The following is a 16,889-nucleotide window of genomic DNA, read 5'->3' on the forward strand; positions in this document are numbered from 1 at the left end:
GGATTTTTGTGGGATATTCGTGGAATTTTCAGCAGCTTTCAAGTATTTTGTGAGAGTCTTCTTGAATTTTGTGGAAATTTCCGGAGATTTTGTGGGATGTTGCAGGAATGTGGTTGGGTTCTGAGTAGATTTAGGGAATTGTGTGGGGCTTGTACAGGATTTTGTGCGATTTCTTTTGAATTTTGTGGGATTTCTCTTGAATTTTGTGGGATGTTTGTGGGATGTTTGTGGGATGTTTGTGGGATGTTTGTGGGATGTTTGTGGTATTTGGAGGAGACTTGAAGAATTTTGCGGGATTTTTCTTGAATTGTTTGGAAATTGGTGGAGATTTTGTGAGATGTTGCAGGAGTTTGTTTGGGTTCTGAGAAGATGGAAGGAATTTTGTGGGATTTTTGTGGAATTTTGAGGATTTGTCTTGAATTTTGTGGGATTTGGAGGAGACTTGAAGAATTTGGAGGGAATTTTCTTAGATTTTGTGGAAATTTGTTGAGATTTTGTGAAATGGTTCTGGAATTTGGTGGGATATTGAGGAAATTCAGTGAATTTGGAGGGATTTTTCTTGAATTTTTTGGCTATTGGTGGAGATTTTGTGAGATGTTGCAGGAATTTGTTTGGGTTTTGAGAAGATGGAAGGAATTTTGTTGGATTTTTGTGGAATTTTGAGGATTTCTCTTGAATTTTGTGGGATTTGGAGGAGACTTGAAGAATTTGGAAGGAATTTTCTTAGATTTAATGGAAATTTGTTGAGATTTTGTGAGATGGTTCTGGAATTTGGTGGGATATTGAGGAAATTCAGTGAATTTTGAGGGATTTTTCTTGAATTTTGTGGAAATTGTTGGAGATTTTGTGGGATGTTGCAGGAATTGGGTAGGGTTTTGAGAAGGTTTAGGGAATTTTGTGGCATTTTTCTGCAATTTTGTGAGGCTTTTCCGGAATTTTTGGTGATATTGAGGTGATTTGGTGGGATGTTTCTTGAATTTTGTGGGATTTTTCTGGGATTTGTACGAGACTTGAAGAATTTTGCGGGATTTTTCTTGAATTGTTTGGAAATTGTTGGAGATTTTGTGGGATGTTTGTGGGATGTTTGTGGGATGTTTGTGGGATGTTTGTGGGATGTTTGTGGTATTTGGAGGAGACTTGAAGAATTTTGCGGGATTTTTCTTGAATTGTTTGGAAATTGGTGGAGATTTTGTGAGATGTTGCAGGAGTTTGTTTGGGTTCTGAGAAGATGGAAGGAATTTTGTGGGATTTTTGTGGAATTTTGAGGATTTCTCTTGAATTTTGTGGGATTTGGAGGAGACTTGAAGAATTTTGCGGAATTTTCTTAGATTTTGTGGAAATTTGTTGAGATTTTGTGAGATGGTTCTGGAATTTGGTGGGATATTGAGGAAATTCAGTGAATTTTGAGGGATTTTTCTTGAATTTTGTGGAAACTGGTGGAGATTTTGTGAGATGTTGCAGGAATTTGGTAGGGTTTTGAGAAGATTTATGGAATTTTGTGGCATTTTTCTGCAATTTTGTGAGGCTTTTCCAGAATGTTTGGTGATATTGAGGTGATTTGGTGGGATGTTTCTGGAATTTTGTGGGATTTTTCTGGGATTTGTACGAGACTTGAAGAATTTTGCGGGATTTTTCTTGAATTGTTTGGAAATTGGTGGAGATTTTGTGAGATGTTGCAGGAGTTTGTTTGGGTTTTGAGAAGATGTAGGGAAGTTTGTGGCATTTTTCTGGAATTTTGAGGGGCTTTCAAGAACTTTGTGAGAGTTTTCTTGAATTTAGTGGAAATTTGTTGAGATTTTGTGAGATGGTTCTGGAATTTGGTGGGATTTTTGTGGGATTTTGAGGATTTGTCTTGAATTTTGTGGGATTTGGAGGAGACTTGAAGAATTTGGAGGGAATTTTCTTGAATTTTTTGGATATTGGTGGAGATTTTGTGAGATGCTGCAGGAATGTGGTTGGGTTTTGAGAAGATTTAGGGATTTTTGTGGGATATTCGTGGAATTTTCAGCAGCTTTCAAGTATTTTGTGAGAGTCTTCTTGAATTTTGTGGAAATTTCCGGAGATTTTGTGGGATGTTGCAGGAATGTGGTTGGGTTCTGAGAAGATTTAGGGAATTGTGTGGGGCTTGTACAGGATTTTGTGCGATTTCTTTTGAATTTTGTGGGATTTCTCTTGAATTTTGTGGGATGTTTGTGGGATGTTTGTGGGATGTTTGTGGGATGTTTGTGGGATGTTTGTGGTATTTGGAGGAGACTTGAAGAATTTTGCGGGATTTTTCTTGAATTGTTTGGAAATTGGTGGAGATTTTGTGAGATGTTGCAGGAGTTTGTTTGGGTTCTGAGAAGATGGAAGGAATTTTGTGGGATTTTTGTTGAATTTTGAGGATTTCTCTTGAATTTTGTGGGATTTGGAGGAGACTTGAAGAATTTGGAGGGAATTTTCTTAGATTTTGTGGAAATTTGTTGAGATTTTGTGAGATGGTTCTGGAATTTGGTGGGATATTGAGGAAATTCAGTGAATTTGGAGGGATTTTTCTTGAATTTTTTGGCTATTGGTGGAGATTTTGTGAGATGTTGCAGGAATTTGGTAGGGTTTTGAGAAGATTTATGGAATTTTGTGGCATTTTTCTGCAATTTTGTGAGGCTTTTCCAGAATGTTTGGTGATATTGAGGTGATTTGGTGGGATGTTTCTGGAATTTTGTGGGATTTTTCTGGGATTTGTACGAGACTTGAAGAATTTTGCGGGATTTTTCTTGAATTGTTTGGAAATTGGTGGAGATTTTGTGAGATGTTGCAGGAGTTTGTTTGGGTTTTGAGAAGATGTAGGGAATTTTGTGGCATTTTTCTGGAATTTTGAGGGGCTTTCAAGAACTTTGTGAGAGTTTTCTTGAATTTAGTGGAAATTTGTTGAGATTTTGTGAGATGGTTCTGGAATTTGGTGGGATTTTTGTGGGATTTTGAGGATTTGTCTTGAATTTTGTGGGATTTGGAGGAGACTTGAAGAATTTGGAGGGAATTTTCTTGAATTTTTTGGATATTGGTGGAGATTTTGTGAGATGCTGCAGGAATGTGGTTGGGTTTTGAGAAGATTTAGGGATTTTTGTGGGATATTCGTGGAATTTTCAGCAGCTTTCAAGTATTTTGTGAGAGTCTTCTTGAATTTTGTGGAAATTTCCGGAGATTTTGTGAGATGTTGCAGGAATTTTGTGGGATTTTTGTGGAATTTTGAGGAATTCTCTTGAATTTTGTGGGATTTGGAGGAGACTTGAAGAAGTTGGAGGGATTTTTCCTAAATGTTGTGGAAATTGGTGGAGATTTTGTGAGATGTTTCAGGAATTTGTTTGGATTTTGAGAAGATGTAGGGAATTTTGTTGGATTTTTGTGGAATTTTGAGGATTTCTCTTGAATTTTGTGGGATTTGGAGGAGACTTGAAGAATTTTGCGGGAATTTTCTTAGATTTTGTGGAAATGTGTGGAGATTTTGTGAGATGTCTGTAGAATTTTGTAATGTTTTGAGAAGATGTAGGGAATTTTGTGGCATTTTTCTGGAATTTTGAGGGGCTTTCAAGAACTTTGTGAGAGTTTTTTTGAATTTTTTGGAAATTTGTTGAGATTTTGTGAGATGGTTCTGGAGTTTGGTTGGATATTGAGGAAATTCAGTGAATTTGGAGGGAATTTTCTTGAATTTTGTGGAAATTGTTGGAGATTTTGTGGGATGTTGCAGGAATGTGGTTGGGTTCTGAGAAGATTTAGGGAATTGTGTGGGGCTTGTACAGAATTTGGTGGGATTTCTCTTGAATTTTGTGGGATTTCTCTTGAATTTTATGGGATGTTTGCGGGATGTTTGTGAGATGTTTGTAGGATGTTTGTGGTATTTGGAGGAGACTTGAAGAATTTTGCGGGATTTTTCTTGAAATGTTTGGAAATTGGTGGAGATTTTGTGAGATGTTGCAGGAATTTGTTTGGGTTTTGAGAAGATGGAAGGAATTTTGTGGGATTTTTGTGGAATTTTGAGGATTTCTCTTGAATTTTGTGGGATTTGGAGGAGACTTGAAGAATTTGGAGGGAATTTTCTTAGATTTAGTGGAAATTTTTTGAGATTTTGTGAGATGGTTCTGGAATTTGGTGGGATATTGAGGAAATTCAGTGAATTTTGAGGGATTTTTCTTGAATTTTGTGGAAATTGTTGGAGATTTTGTGGGATGTTGCAGGAATTGGGTAGGGTTTTGAGAAGGTTTAGGGAATTTTGTGGCATTTTTCTGCAATTTTGTGAGGCTTTTCCAGAATTTTTGGTGATATTGAGGTGATTTGGTGGGATGTTTCTGGAATTTTGTGGGATTTTTCTGGGATTTGTACGAGACTTGAAGAATTTTGCGGGATTTTTCTTGAATTGTTTGGAAATTGGTGGAGATTTTGTGAGATGTTGCAGGAGTTTGTTTGGGTTTTGAGAAGATGTAGGGAATTTTGTGGCATTTTTCTGGAATTTTGAGGGGCTTTCAAGAACTTTGTGAGAGTTTTCTTGAATTTAGTGGAAATTTGTTGAGATTTTGTGAGATGGTTCTGGAATTTGGTGGGATTTTTGTGGGATTTTGAGGATTTGTCTTGAATTTTGTGGGATTTGGAGGAGACTTGAAGAATTTGGAGGGAATTTTCTTGAATTTTTTGGATATTGGTGGAGATTTTGTGAGATGCTGCAGGAATGTGGTTGGGTTTTGAGAAGATTTAGGGATTTTTGTGGGATATTCGTGGAATTTTCAGCAGCTTTCAAGTATTTTGTGAGAGTCTTCTTGAATTTTGTGGAAATTTCCAGAGATTTTGTGGGATGTTGCAGGAATGTGGTTGGGTTCTGAGAAGATTTAGGGAATTGTGTGGGGCTTGTACAGGATTTTGTGCGATTTCTTTTGAATTTTTGGGATTTCTCTTGAATTTTGTGGGATGTTTGTGGGATGTTTGTGGGATGTTTGTGGGATGTTTGTGGGATGTTTGTGGGATGTTTGTGGTATTTGGAGGAGACTTGAAGAATTTTGCGGGATTTTTCTTGAATTGTTTGGAAATTGGTGGAGATTTTGTGAGATGTTGCAGGAGTTTGTTTGGGTTCTGAGAAGATGGAAGGAATTTTGTGGGATTTTTGTGGAATTTTGAGGATTTCTCTTGAATTTTGTGGGATTTGGAGGAGACTTGAAGAATTTGGAGGGAATTTTCTTAGATTTTGTGGAAATTTGTTGAGATTTTGTGAGATGGTTCTGGAATTTGGTGGGATATTGAGGAAATTCAGTGAATTTGGAGGGATTTTTCTTGAATTTTTTGGCTATTGGTGGAGATTTTGTGAGATGTTGCAGGAATTTGTTTGGGTTTTGAGAAGATGGAAGGAATTTTGTTGGATTTTTGTGGAATTTTGAGGATTTCTCTTGAATTTTGTGGGATTTGGAGGAGACTTGAAGAATTTGGAGGGAATTTTCTTAGATTTAGTGGAAATTTGTTGAGATTTTGTGAGATGGTTCTGGAATTTGGTGGGATATTGAGGAAATTCAGTGAATTTTGAGGGATTTTTCTTGAATTTTGTGGAAATTGTTGGAGATTTTGTGGGATGCTGCAGGAATTGGGTAGGGTTTTGAGAAGGTTTAGGGAATTTTGTGGCATTTTTCTGCAATTTTGTGAGGCTTTTCCAGAATTTTTGGTGATATTGAGGTGATTTGGTGGGATGTTTCTGGAATTTTGTGGGATTTTTCTGGGATTTGTACGAGACTTGAAGAATTTTGCGGGATTTTTCTTGAATTGTTTGGAAATTGGTGGAGATTTTGTGGGATGTTTGTGGGATGTTTGTGGGATGTTTGTGGGATGTTTGTGGGATGTTTGTGGTATTTGGAGGAGACTTGAAGAATTTTGCGGGATTTTTCTTGAATTGTTTGGAAATTGGTGGAGATTTTGTGAGATGTTGCAGGAGTTTGTTTGGGTTCTGAGAAGATGGAAGGAATTCGGTGGGATTTTTGTGGGATTTTGAGGATTTGTCTTGAATTTTGTGGGATTTGGAGGAGACTTGAAGAATTTGGAGGGAATTTTCTTAGATTTAGTGGAAATTTGTTGAGATTTTGTGAGATGGTTCTGGAATTTGGTGGGATATTGAGGAAATTCAGTGGATTTGGAGGGATTTTTCTTGAATTTTTTGGCTATTGTTGGAGATTTTGTGAGATGTTGCAGGAATTTGGTAGGGTTTTGAGAAGATTTATGGAATTTTGTGGCATTTTTCTGCAATTTTGTGAGGCTTTTCCAGAATGTTTGGTGATATTGAGGTGATTTGGTGGGATGTTTCTGGAATTTTGTGGGATTTTTCTGGGATTTGTACGAGACTTGAAGAATTTTGCGGGATTTTTCTTGAATTGTTTGGAAATTGTTGGAGATTTTGTGAGATGTTGCAGGAGTTTGTTTGGGTTTTGAGAAGATGTAGGGAATTTTGTGGCATTTTTCTGGAATTTTGAGGGGCTTTCAAGAACTTTGTGAGAGTTTTCTTGAATTTAGTGGAAATTTGTTGAGATTTTGTGAGATGGTTCTGGAATTTGGTGGGATTTTTGTGGGATTTTGAGGATTTGTCTTGAATTTTGTGGGATTTGGAGGAGACTTGAAGAATTTGGAGGGAATTTTCTTGAATTTTTTGGATATTGGTGGAGATTTTGTGAGATGCTGCAGGAATGTGGTTGGGTTTTGAGAAGATTTAGGGATTTTTGTGGGATATTTGTGGAATTTTCAGCAGCTTTCAAGTATTTTGTGAGAGTCTTCTTGAATTTTGTGGAAATTTCCAGAGATTTTGTGAGATGTTGCAGGAATTTTGTGGGATTTTTGTGGAATTTTGAGGAATTCTCTTGAATTTTGTGGGATTTGGAGGAGACTTGAAGAAGTTGGAGGGATTTTTCCTAAATGTTGTGGAAATTGGTGGAGATTTTGTGAGATGTTTCAGGAATTTGTTTGGATTTTGAGAAGATGTAGGGAATTTTGTTGGATTTTTGTGGAATTTTGAGGATTTCTCTTGAATTTTGTGGGATTTGGAGGAGACTTGAAGAATTTTGCGGGAATTTTCTTAGATTTTGTGGAAATGTGTGGAGATTTTGTGAGATGTCTGTAGAATTTTGTAATGTTTTGAGAAGATGTAGGGAATTTTGTGGCATTTTTCTGGAATTTTGAGGGGCTTTCAAGAACTTTGTGAGAGTTTTTTTGAATTTTTTGGAAAATTGATGAGATTTTGTGAGATGGTTCTGGAGTTTGGTGGGATATTGAGGAAATTCAGTGAATTTGGAGGGAATTTTCTTGAATTTTGTGGAAATTGTTGGAGATTTTGTGGGATGTTGCAGGAATGTGGTTGGGTTCTGAGAAGATTTAGGGAATTGTGTGGGGCTTGTACAGGATTTTGTGCGATTTCTTTTGAATTTTGTGGGATTTCTATTGAATTTTATGGGATGTTTGTGGGATGTTTGTGAGATGTTTGTAGGATGTTTGTGGTTTTGGAGGAGACTTTTAGGAATTTTGCGGGATTTTTCTTGAAATGTTTGGAAATTGTTGGAGATTTTGTGAGATGTTGCAGGAATTTGTTTGGGTTTTGAGAAGATGGAAGGAATTTTGTGGGATTTTTGTGGAATTTTGAGGATTTTTCTTGAATTTTGTGGGATTTGGAGGAGACTTGAAGAATTTGGAGGGAATTTTCTTAGATTTAGTGGAAATTTTTTGAGATTTTGTGAGATGGTTCTGGAATTTGGTGGGATATTGAGGAAATTCAGTGAATTTTGAGGGACTTTTCTTGAATTTTGTGGAAATTGTTGGAGTTTTTGTGGGATGTTGCAGGAATTGGGTAGGGTTTTGAGAAGGTTTAGGGAATTTTGTGGCATTTTTCTGCAATTTTGTGAGGCTTTTCCAGAATTTTTGGTGATATTGAGGTGATTTGGTGGGATGTTTCTGGAATTTTGTGGGATTTTTCTGGGATTTGTACGAGACTTGAAGAATTTTGCGGGATTTTTCTTGAATTGTTTGGAAATTGGTGGAGATTTTGTGAGATGTTGCAGGAGTTTGTTTGGGTTTTGAGAAGATGTAGGTTATTTTGTGGCATTTTTCTGGAATTTTGAGGGGCTTTCAAGAACTTTGTGAGAGTTTTCTTGAATTTAGTGGAAATTTGTTGAGATTTTGTGAGATGGTTCTGGAATTTGGTGGGATTTTTGTGGGATTTTGAGGATTTGTCTTGAATTTTGTGGGATTTGGAGGAGACTTGAAGAATTTGGAGGGAATTTTCTTGAATTTTTTGGATATTGGTGGAGATTTTGTGAGATGCTGCAGGAATGTGGTTGGGTTTTGAGAAGATTTAGGGATTTTTGTGGGATATTTGTGGAATTTTCAGCAGCTTTCAAGTATTTTGTGAGAGTCTTCTTGAATTTTGTGGAAATTGTTGGAGATTTTGTGGGATGTTGCAGGAATGTGGTTGGGTTCTGAGAAGATTTAGGGAATTGTGTGGGGCTTGTACAGGATTTTGTGCGATTTCTTTTGAATTTTGTGGGATTTCTCTTGAATTTTGTGGGATGTTTGTGGGATGTTTGTGGGATGTTTGTGGGATGTTTGTGGGATGTTTGTGGTATTTGGAGGAGACTTGAAGAATTTTGCGGGATTTTTCTTGAATTGTTTGGAAATTGGTGGAGATTTTGTGAGATGTTGCAGGAGTTTGTTTGGGTTCTGAGAAGATGGAAGGAATTTTGCGGGATTTTTGTGGAATTTTGAGGATTTCTCTTGAATTTTGTGGGATTTGGAGGAGACTTGAAGAATTTTGTGGAATTTTCTTAGATTTTGTGGAAATTTGTTGAGATTTTGTGAGATGGTTCTGGAATTTGGTGGGATATTGAGGAAATTCAGTGAATTTGGAGGGATTTTTCTTGAATTTTTTGGCTATTGGTGGAGATTTTGTGAGATGTTGCAGGAATTTGTTTGGGTTTTGAGAAGATGGAAGGAATTTTGTTGGATTTTTGTGGAATTTTGAGGCATTCTCTTGAATTTTGTGGGATTTGGAGGAGACTTGAAGAATTTGGAGGGAATTTTCTTAGATTTAGTGGAAATTTGTTGAGATTTTGTGAGATGGTTCTGGAATTTGGTGGGATATTGAGGAAATTCAGTGAATTTTGAGGGATTTTTCTTGAATTTTGTGGAAATTGTTGGAGATTTTGTGGGACGTTGCAGGAATTGGGTAGGGTTTTGAGAAGGTTTAGGGAATTTTGTGGCATTTTTCTGCAATTTTGTGAGGCTTTTCCAGAATTTTTGGTGATATTGAGGTGATTTGGTGGGATGTTTCTTGAATTTTGTGGGATTTTTCTGGTATTTGTACGAGACTTGAAGAATTTTGCGGGATTTTTCTTGAATTGTTTGGAAATTGTTGGAGATTTTGTGAGATGTTGCAGGAGTTTGTTTGGGTTTTGAGAAGATGTAGGGAATTTTGTGGCATTTTTCTGGAATTTTGAGGGGCTTTCAAGAACTTTGTGAGAGTTTTCTTGAATTTAGTGGAAATTTGTTGAGATTTTGTGAGATGGTTCTGGAATTTGGTGGGATTTTTGTGGGATTTTGAGGATTTGTCTTGAATTTTGTGGGATTTGGAGGAGACTTGAAGAATTTGGAGGGAATTTTCTTGAATTTTTTGGATATTGGTGGAGATTTTGTGAGATGCTGCAGGAATGTGGTTGGGTTTTGAGAAGATTTAGGGATTTTTGTGGGATATTCGTGGAATTTTCAGCAGCTTTCAAGTATTTTGTGAGAGTCTTCTTGAATTTTGTGGAAATTTCCAGAGATTTTGTGAGATGTTGCAGGAATTTTGTGGGATTTTTGTGGAATTTTGAGGAATTCTCTTGAATTTTGTGGGATTTGGAGGAGACTTGAAGAAGTTGGAGGGATTTTTCCTAAATGTTGTGGAAATTGGTGGAGATTTTGTGAGATGTTTCAGGAATTTGTTTGGATTTTGAGAAGATGTAGGGAATTTTGTTGGATTTTTGTGGAATTTTGAGGATTTCTCTTGAATTTTGTGGGATTTGGAGGAGACTTGAAGAATTTTGCGGGAATTTTCTTAGATTTTGTGGAAATGTGTGGAGATTTTGTGAGATGTCTGTAGAATTTTGTAATGTTTTGAGAAGATGTAGGGAATTTTGTGGCATTTTTCTGGAATTTTGAGGGGCTTTCAAGAACTTTGTGAGAGTTTTTTTGAATTTTTTGGAAATTTGTTGAGATTTTGTGAGATGGTTCTGGAGTTTGGTTGGATATTGAGGAAATTCAGTGAATTTGGAGGGAATTTTCTTGAATTTTGTGGAAATTGTTGGAGATTTTGTGGGATGTTGCAGGAATGTGGTTGGGTTCTGAGAAGATTTAGGGAATTGTGTGGGGCTTGTACAGAATTTGGTGGGATTTCTCTTGAATTTTGTGGGATTTCTCTTGAATTTTATGGGATGTTTGTGGGATGTTTTTGAGATGTTTGTAGGATGTTTGTGGTATTTGGAGGAGACTTTTAGGAATTTTACGGGATTTTTCTTGAATTTTTTGGCTATTGGTGGAGATTTTGTGAGATGTTGCAGGAATTTGGTAGGGTTTTGAGAAGATTTATGGAATTTTGTGGCATTTTTCTGCAATTTTGTGAGGCTTTTCCAGAATGTTTGGTGATATTGAGGTGATTTGGTGGGATGTTTCTGGAATTTTGTGGGATTTTTCTGGGATTTGTACGAGACTTGAAGAATTTTGCGGGATTTTTCTTGAATTGTTTGGAAATTGGTGGAGATTTTGTGAGATGTTGCAGGAGTTTGTTTGGGTTTTGAGAAGATGTAGGGAATTTTGTGGCATTTTTCTGGAATTTTGAGGGGCTTTCAAGAACTTTGTGAGAGTTTTCTTGAATTTAGTGGAAATTTGTTGAGATTTTGTGAGATGGTTCTGGAATTTGGTGGGATTTTTGTGGGATTTTGAGGATTTGTCTTGAATTTTGTGGGATTTGGAGGAGACTTGAAGAATTTGGAGGGAATTTTCTTGAATTTTTTGGATATTGGTGGAGATTTTGTGAGATGCTGCAGGAATGTGGTTGGGTTTTGAGAAGATTTAGGGATTTTTGTGGGATATTTGTGGAATTTTCAGCAGCTTTCAAGTATTTTGTGAGAGTCTTCTTGAATTTTGTGGAAATTGTTGGAGATTTTGTGGGATGTTGCAGGAATGTGGTTGGGTTCTGAGAAGATTTAGGGAATTGTGTGGGGCTTGTACAGGATTTTGTGCGATTTCTTTTGAATTTTTGGGATTTCTCTTGAATTTTGTGGGATGTTTGTGGGATGTTTGTGGGATGTTTGTGGGATGTTTGTGGGATGTTTGTGGGATGTTTGTGGTATTTGGAGGAGACTTGAAGAATTTTGCGGGATTTTTCTTGAATTGTTTGGAAATTGGTGGAGATTTTGTGAGATGTTGCAGGAGTTTGTTTGGGTTCTGAGAAGATGGAAGGAATTTTGTGGGATTTTTGTGGAATTTTGAGGATTTCTCTTGAATTTTGTGGGATTTGGAGGAGACTTGAAGAATTTTGTGGAATTTTCTTAGATTTTGTGGAAATTTGTTGAGATTTTGTGAGATGGTTCTGGAATTTGGTGGGATATTGAGGAAATTCAGTGAATTTGGAGGGATTTTTCTTGAATTTTTTGGCTATTGGTGGAGATTTTGTGAGATGTTGCAGGAATTTGTTTGGGTTTTGAGAAGATGGAAGGAATTTTGTTGGATTTTTGTGGAATTTTGAGGATTTCTCTTGAATTTTGTGGGATTTGGAGGAGACTTGAAGAATTTGGAGGGAATTTTCTTAGATTTAGTGGAAATTTGTTGAGATTTTGTGAGATGGTTCTGGAATTTGGTGGGATATTGAGGAAATTCAGTGAATTTTGAGGGATTTTTCTTGAATTTTGTGGAAATTGTTGGAGATTTTGTGGGATGCTGCAGGAATTGGGTAGGGTTTTGAGAAGGTTTAGGGAATTTTGTGGCATTTTTCTGCAATTTTGTGAGGCTTTTCCAGAATTTTTGGTGATATTGAGGTGATTTGGTGGGATGTTTCTGGAATTTTGTGGGATTTTTCTGGGATTTGTACGAGACTTGAAGAATTTTGCGGGATTTTTCTTGAATTGTTTGGAAATTGGTGGAGATTTTGTGGGATGTTTGTGGGATGTTTGTGGGATGTTTGTGGGATGTTTGTGGGATGTTTGTGGTATTTGGAGGAGACTTGAAGAATTTTGCGGGATTTTTCTTGAATTGTTTGGAAATTGGTGGAGATTTTGTGAGATGTTGCAGGAGTTTGTTTGGGTTCTGAGAAGATGGAAGGAATTCGGTGGGATTTTTGTGGGATTTTGAGGATTTGTCTTGAATTTTGTGGGATTTGGAGGAGACTTGAAGAATTTGGAGGGAATTTTCTTAGATTTAGTGGAAATTTGTTGAGATTTTGTGAGATGGTTCTGGAATTTGGTGGGATATTGAGGAAATTCAGTGGATTTGGAGGGATTTTTCTTGAATTTTTTGGCTATTGTTGGAGATTTTGTGAGATGTTGCAGGAATTTGGTAGGGTTTTGAGAAGATTTATGGAATTTTGTGGCATTTTTCTGCAATTTTGTGAGGCTTTTCCAGAATGTTTGGTGATATTGAGGTGATTTGGTGGGATGTTTCTGGAATTTTGTGGGATTTTTCTGGGATTTGTACGAGACTTGAAGAATTTTGCGGGATTTTTCTTGAATTGTTTGGAAATTGTTGGAGATTTTGTGAGATGTTGCAGGAGTTTGTTTGGGTTTTGAGAAGATGTAGGGAATTTTGTGGCATTTTTCTGGAATTTTGAGGGGCTTTCAAGAACTTTGTGAGAGTTTTCTTGAATTTAGTGGAAATTTGTTGAGATTTTGTGAGATGGTTCTGGAATTTGGTGGGATTTTTGTGGGATTTTGAGGATTTGTCTTGAATTTTGTGGGATTTGGAGGAGACTTGAAGAATTTGGAGGGAATTTTCTTGAATTTTTTGGATATTGGTGGAGATTTTGTGAGATGCTGCAGGAATGTGGTTGGGTTTTGAGAAGATTTAGGGATTTTTGTGGGATATTCGTGGAATTTTCAGCAGCTTTCAAGTATTTTGTGAGAGTCTTCTTGAATTTTGTGGAAATTTCCAGAGATTTTGTGAGATGTTGCAGGAATTTTGTGGGATTTTTGTGGAATTTTGAGGAATTCTCTTGAATTTTGTGGGATTTGGAGGAGACTTGAAGAAGTTGGAGGGATTTTTCCTAAATGTTGTGGAAATTGGTGGAGATTTTGTGAGATGTTTCAGGAATTTGTTTGGATTTTGAGAAGATGTAGGGAATTTTGTTGGATTTTTGTGGAATTTTGAGGATTTCTCTTGAATTTTGTGGGATTTGGAGGAGACTTGAAGAATTTTGCGGGAATTTTCTTAGATTTTGTGGAAATGTGTGGAGATTTTGTGAGATGTCTGTAGAATTTTGTAATGTTTTGAGAAGATGTAGGGAATTTTGTGGCATTTTTCTGGAATTTTGAGGGGCTTTCAAGAACTTTGTGAGAGTTTTTTTGAATTTTTTGGAAAATTGATGAGATTTTGTGAGATGGTTCTGGAGTTTGGTGGGATATTGAGGAAATTCAGTGAATTTGGAGGGAATTTTCTTGAATTTTGTGGAAATTGTTGGAGATTTTGTGGGATGTTGCAGGAATGTGGTTGGGTTCTGAGAAGATTTAGGGAATTGTGTGGGGCTTGTACAGGATTTTGTGCGATTTCTTTTGAATTTTGTGGGATTTCTATTGAATTTTATGGGATGTTTGTGGGATGTTTGTGAGATGTTTGTAGGATGTTTGTGGTTTTGGAGGAGACTTTTAGGAATTTTGCGGGATTTTTCTTGAAATGTTTGGAAATTGTTGGAGATTTTGTGAGATGTTGCAGGAATTTGTTTGGGTTTTGAGAAGATGGAAGGAATTTTGTGGGATTTTTGTGGAATTTTGAGGATTTTTCTTGAATTTTGTGGGATTTGGAGGAGACTTGAAGAATTTGGAGGGAATTTTCTTAGATTTAGTGGAAATTTTTTGAGATTTTGTGAGATGGTTCTGGAATTTGGTGGGATATTGAGGAAATTCAGTGAATTTTGAGGGACTTTTCTTGAATTTTGTGGAAATTGTTGGAGTTTTTGTGGGATGTTGCAGGAATTGGGTAGGGTTTTGAGAAGGTTTAGGGAATTTTGTGGCATTTTTCTGCAATTTTGTGAGGCTTTTCCAGAATTTTTGGTGATATTGAGGTGATTTGGTGGGATGTTTCTGGAATTTTGTGGGATTTTTCTGGGATTTGTACGAGACTTGAAGAATTTTGCGGGATTTTTCTTGAATTGTTTGGAAATTGGTGGAGATTTTGTGAGATGTTGCAGGAGTTTGTTTGGGTTTTGAGAAGATGTAGGTTATTTTGTGGCATTTTTCTGGAATTTTGAGGGGCTTTCAAGAACTTTGTGAGAGTTTTCTTGAATTTAGTGGAAATTTGTTGAGATTTTGTGAGATGGTTCTGGAATTTGGTGGGATTTTTGTGGGATTTTGAGGATTTGTCTTGAATTTTGTGGGATTTGGAGGAGACTTGAAGAATTTGGAGGGAATTTTCTTGAATTTTTTGGATATTGGTGGAGATTTTGTGAGATGCTGCAGGAATGTGGTTGGGTTTTGAGAAGATTTAGGGATTTTTGTGGGATATTTGTGGAATTTTCAGCAGCTTTCAAGTATTTTGTGAGAGTCTTCTTGAATTTTGTGGAAATTGTTGGAGATTTTGTGGGATGTTGCAGGAATGTGGTTGGGTTCTGAGAAGATTTAGGGAATTGTGTGGGGCTTGTACAGGATTTTGTGCGATTTCTTTTGAATTTTGTGGGATTTCTCTTGAATTTTGTGGGATGTTTGTGGGATGTTTGTGGGATGTTTGTGGGATGTTTGTGGGATGTTTGTGGTATTTGGAGGAGACTTGAAGAATTTTGCGGGATTTTTCTTGAATTGTTTGGAAATTGGTGGAGATTTTGTGAGATGTTGCAGGAGTTTGTTTGGGTTCTGAGAAGATGGAAGGAATTTTGCGGGATTTTTGTGGAATTTTGAGGATTTCTCTTGAATTTTGTGGGATTTGGAGGAGACTTGAAGAATTTTGTGGAATTTTCTTAGATTTTGTGGAAATTTGTTGAGATTTTGTGAGATGGTTCTGGAATTTGGTGGGATATTGAGGAAATTCAGTGAATTTGGAGGGATTTTTCTTGAATTTTTTGGCTATTGGTGGAGATTTTGTGAGATGTTGCAGGAATTTGTTTGGGTTTTGAGAAGATGGAAGGAATTTTGTTGGATTTTTGTGGAATTTTGAGGCATTCTCTTGAATTTTGTGGGATTTGGAGGAGACTTGAAGAATTTGGAGGGAATTTTCTTAGATTTAGTGGAAATTTGTTGAGATTTTGTGAGATGGTTCTGGAATTTGGTGGGATATTGAGGAAATTCAGTGAATTTGGAGGGATTTTTCTTGAATTTTGTGGAAATTGTTGGAGATTTTGTGGGACGTTGCAGGAATTGGGTAGGGTTTTGAGAAGGTTTAGGGAATTTTGTGGCATTTTTCTGCAATTTTGTGAGGCTTTTCCAGAATTTTTGGTGATATTGAGGTGATTTGGTGGGATGTTTCTTGAATTTTGTGGGATTTTTCTGGTATTTGTACGAGACTTGAAGAATTTTGCGGGATTTTTCTTGAATTGTTTGGAAATTGTTGGAGATTTTGTGAGATGTTGCAGGAGTTTGTTTGGGTTTTGAGAAGATGTAGGGAATTTTGTGGCATTTTTCTGGAATTTTGAGGGGCTTTCAAGAACTTTGTGAGAGTTTTCTTGAATTTAGTGGAAATTTGTTGAGATTTTGTGAGATGGTTCTGGAATTTGGTGGGATTTTTGTGGGATTTTGAGGATTTGTCTTGAATTTTGTGGGATTTGGAGGAGACTTGAAGAATTTGGAGGGAATTTTCTTGAATTTTTTGGATATTGGTGGAGATTTTGTGAGATGCTGCAGGAATGTGGTTGGGTTTTGAGAAGATTTAGGGATTTTTGTGGGATATTCGTGGAATTTTCAGCAGCTTTCAAGTATTTTGTGAGAGTCTTCTTGAATTTTGTGGAAATTTCCAGAGATTTTGTGAGATGTTGCAGGAATTTTGTGGGATTTTTGTGGAATTTTGAGGAATTCTCTTGAATTTTGTGGGATTTGGAGGAGACTTGAAGAAGTTGGAGGGATTTTTCCTAAATGTTGTGGAAATTGGTGGAGATTTTGTGAGATGTTTCAGGAATTTGTTTGGATTTTGAGAAGATGTAGGGAATTTTGTTGGATTTTTGTGGAATTTTGAGGATTTCTCTTGAATTTTGTGGGATTTGGAGGAGACTTGAAGAATTTTGCGGGAATTTTCTTAGATTTTGTGGAAATGTGTGGAGATTTTGTGAGATGTCTGTAGAATTTTGTAATGTTTTGAGAAGATGTAGGGAATTTTGTGGCATTTTTCTGGAATTTTGAGGGGCTTTCAAGAACTTTGTGAGAGTTTTTTTGAATTTTTTGGAAATTTGTTGAGATTTTGTGAGATGGTTCTGGAGTTTGGTGGGATATTGAGGAAATTCAGTGAATTTGGAGGGAATTTTCTTGAATTTTGTGGAAATTGTTGGAGATTTTGTGGGATGTTGCAGGAATGTGGTTGGGTTCTGAGAAGATTTAGGGAATTGTGTGGGGCTTGTACAGAATTTGGTGGGATTTCTTTTGAATTTTGTGGGATTTCTCTTGAATTTTATGGGATGTTTGTGGGATGTTTGTGAGATGTTTGTAGGATGTTTGTGGTATTTGGAGGAGACTTTTAGGAAT

The sequence above is a fragment of the Cyanistes caeruleus genome, chromosome 2 (assembly GCF_971803275.1).
Source record: "Cyanistes caeruleus chromosome 2, bCyaCae1.hap1.1, whole genome shotgun sequence".
NCBI classification, from domain to species: Eukaryota; Metazoa; Chordata; class Aves; order Passeriformes; family Paridae; genus Cyanistes; species Cyanistes caeruleus.